Raw genomic sequence first — 3,972 nt, 5'->3', positions numbered from 1 at the left:
TGTCTGATAGTGTATTGATTTGGCTTGTCTCGTTGTACGGCCCGATGTACGAATTTAGAAAATTGATGCACCTTCGGCTTATGTTTATAACACCTTTCGCGGCAAAAGTTTACGTAAACTTTATACGAATAAAGTTTTGAAATTGAAGTCCATGCGCTCTGTAGATTCAGCGGTCTACACGAGATGCCGCAATGAGCCCATTTGCGAAGAAAACGCCGTTGAAACTTTGTGCTCCGATGGGGTTCCTTGCGTTATGTGACTCTCGGTGCATGGGTGCTGCCGCGATTCCATCCCGAGTGTGCTATATTCGCGCTGAAATGCTTTTTCGAGCATGAAAAAAAAAAAGACTTTCTAGAGAACGTCCAGAATGATTTCCGGCGCAAGGGGTGGTTTTGGCTGGCGGTGCATTACAGAGAGAGAAATAAACGTTTATTATACGAAACAGTGTCCCGAGCGAGGCCGGGTATCACCCCAAGGTGGGAAGGCTCCTTAGTCCAGGAACCCTCTGGCTTCGACTGCCCTCTTGGCCCTGGCGGCGAGTTGTTGGTCTTCCAGGTCCCCGAGGGTTAACTTGGCCTCCCACGTTTCGAATAAGGGGTTTGCTTCTGGTGCTCGTTCTGCGTCCGTTTCTGGTTGCATTTCGCTACCTTCCTGCCACGGGCATTCCAGGAGCAAGTGCGCCAGAGTGTCGGCTACGTTGCAGAGTGGGCAGAGGTTGCCGTGAAGCATCGGATAGAGGCAATGCATTATAGTTCCGTGCATGTACGTATTAGTTTTCAGGCGTCTAAGGATCAGGCTTTCTTCTCTGTGGAGTTTAGAGTGAGGTGGAAGGTGCACTCGACGATCGAGCCTGTAATGTTGCAATATGGCCGAATAGTTAGTGGGTACGGCTTCCGCCTCTTCTGTCGCGGGTCGGAGAGCTCGTGGGGAGGGGGAGCCCGGTTAACGTGCTCTCGGGCAGCGGCGTGGGCCGCTTCGTTCCCTTCTAGTCTATCGTGCCCGGGTACCCACGTTACGCAGGTGTACAGGAGTGGAGTGCTTCGTCTTTTCAGTATCTTGAGTGCATCGGCCTAGATGCGGCCCCTCTAGAAGTTTCTGCAGGCGGCCTGAGAATCGGTAGATATAACCGCTGCCTCTGTGCATGTGGTGGTGGCGAGAGCGACTGCCGCTTCTTCAGTCGTTTCCGGATTGCGTGCCTTGATGGTTGCCGATGCTAGCTCGGAGCCTCGGGAGTCTACGACGCTGAGAGCGTACGCGTTTCGATGCGTATACTTGGCTGCGTCGGTGTAGCGGGCATTCGGGTCATGCTTGAAACTTCGTTTGATGGCGTTGGCTCTAGCCTGTCTTCTTCTACTCTTGTGGTTTATGGAATGCATGTTGCGCGGCACACGTGCAATGCAAATGTACTCTCGAACGTCCGGTGGGATTCGCTCTTTCTTGTCCGTGCCTGCGACATACGTCTCGCTGTAGTTCAGGTGTCGGAGTACTGATCCCTCTGCGGGCGTGAGCTTGAGTCGTTCCAGCTGGCTGTCCTTGAGCGCTTCGGTGAGCTCTTGCCACGTGTTGTGGACGCCCATCTTAAGGATACATTAAGTAGAGGCCATGGCGGGGAGTCCCAGGTCGATATTTATTGGCTTCCTTATTATGATGTTGAGCTTTTCTATTTCAGCCTTCTTTAAAGGCAGGTACGACGTGCCGTATGTAATGCGGCTGGTGAGAAGTGCTTGTATTATTCTTAAGGTGTCTTGCTCCTTGAGCCCGCTTCTTTGTCTTGAGATCCTCTCGACGAGGTGTTTGAGTTGCGAAAGTGCGCGTTCTAGTCTCAGTAGGCTGGCAGCTTCCGATCCGTCTTTGTGGATGTGGAGTCCAAGTATTCGCATGGTGTCGACTTTCGGGATTGTTGTCACGTTGAGGGTGATGCTGGGGTCGGGCTCTTCGTAGTTGGGTCTACGGCCTGCGCATTGATGCTCTTGATCTTGAGCTGACAAGCGCATTGCATGCTCTGCGCTTGTCAGCTCAAGATCGCCAGACCTTGTGAGGGGCCCTTTAACTTCGCAAAAGGGCAAAGAAGCGCTACATGCATGGAATGCCGGGCAAGTTCCGTGATGATGATTGCGTGACATACGAAGAAGGTAAAAAGTTTAGTTTTAAGATGGGGATAAAATAACAAATGCCGCGCTCCTCTTAATTGAACACATCTGGGAGATGGAGTGTGTATTATCAGTAACGGGACTGTAAAAAAATGTATTTTTTTTTGCGGCGCATGAAGAAAAACTGTAGAGTTCCTAATTTATGCCACCATTGCAAAATCAAGTTCGACACAAACAGGCACCCTAAACGCTGGACAACTGCATGGCAGCTTTCAAGGGCAGGTAGTTAAGCAAACTTCAAGGAAGCAGTTACATATTACAGATAGAAATAACGGTGCTGTATCTACCGTACAAAGAGCTCTAATTATTTCTTGTAGACAGAATATTGTGGTGGTAGTAGTGATTCATTTTACCCGCACAAGGTCAACAGGGATAGAAATGAGAACGCACATGCACCACAAAAGCATTCTGGCCTATAACACAACCTCGCACAGCAGTATTACATTGCTGGGTTATTATATTTGATGGCTGTCTCTAATTTACGAACTAGATCAAGCTGAAAAATTGGGTTTTGCGCACACCAAGAGAGAGGAGCTTACAAGTAATTTTCAATTGTATTTGAACTATAAAGGTTGCTTTCATGTACACACAACTGGCGCAGCCGTTGCCAGGGAGCTTCATGTGCAGTATTCAGCATGCGCAAGATGCGGCATTACAATCTCGAAAGCCGAACCATTCTCTAGCCACTCTCATTCTCTCGGCCAGCGATTGACGCTAGATAGTGATTTTATATAACAAAATATTACTGCTTGAAAAACAGTTGCACTTTCGCTCGAAAGGCGAGAAATCTAATGTGATAGCAAATTAGTAAACAGCTATGCGAGGTAAGGTTTTTATTAGCCTTATAAACTTATGAACATTAGCTTACTAACTACATAAACAAGTATCGTGCCACGCGCGCACAAGCAAACATGAAAGCATTTTGCTCTAAGACCGCCCACACACGCTGTCAAAATGCTGGAGTGAGCAAGCGCATGAGCAGCAGTGAGCGAATTGGCTGTCTTCTTGGCTCACGGTTCAACGCGAACTAAGCGGCGAGCTATCAAAACTCGGCGAATTCTGTCCTCTTCACAGATTGCTTTCAAGTTGAGGCCCGCGCTGCCACGTCATGCACAGCCACCGCCGGAGTAGAATGCGCCATCCTTCTGGTGCTTCACCCACGACGAAGACAGCGCACTTCTTTCCCGCTACCCTTCCTTGTGCGCTAGAGATTGAGCCACCATCGTCCGCTCACCATCGCACGCTTTCACTCGCACTTACTATCGCAACCTTTATAACAGTGAACGCGGGAGCGCGTGCCACACAGTGCACGCAGAACACCCTAACGAGCAGCTCGCGCACTTTCGCAGCTTTTAAAGTTAGCGCACGCACTCCCTGATCGTCTGCTACCGCTGCTACAGCGCGGAATCAGTATAAATTATGCAAGGTGCGGCCTCGTGCGCATGCTCATTGATTACGGCCTGGAAATAGGCTTCCACAGGCGATGCGCGAGTGAGGTCAGGAAGTGGATCCGCAGAACCTAACTAGGATAGTGCGCTTGCCACTCGCCAGAGCGTCCTGCATCTGCCGAGCGGCACACGCTCCCGCGTTCACAGTCACAAAGATTGACGCTGTACAGCATACGGCCTGCGTCAACGGTGTTCTCACGCTTGGACTTTACACATGATATCACGGCGACGCCGAAGGCGTCGACAACGTCTGAAATAGGCCTGCAGGGTCCATATAACTACTATCGAAATAATAAGCGATTGCTCAGATATGCATTACCCTTAGTACCGTGCTCTCGTCTACGGCGCTGATTGGACGCATCTAATTGTTGTCG

Source organism: Dermacentor variabilis, chromosome 5, assembly GCF_050947875.1.
Source record: "Dermacentor variabilis isolate Ectoservices chromosome 5, ASM5094787v1, whole genome shotgun sequence".
Lineage (NCBI taxonomy): Eukaryota > Metazoa > Arthropoda > Arachnida > Ixodida > Ixodidae > Dermacentor > Dermacentor variabilis.
Note: the sequence above shows the minus strand (reverse complement) of the source record.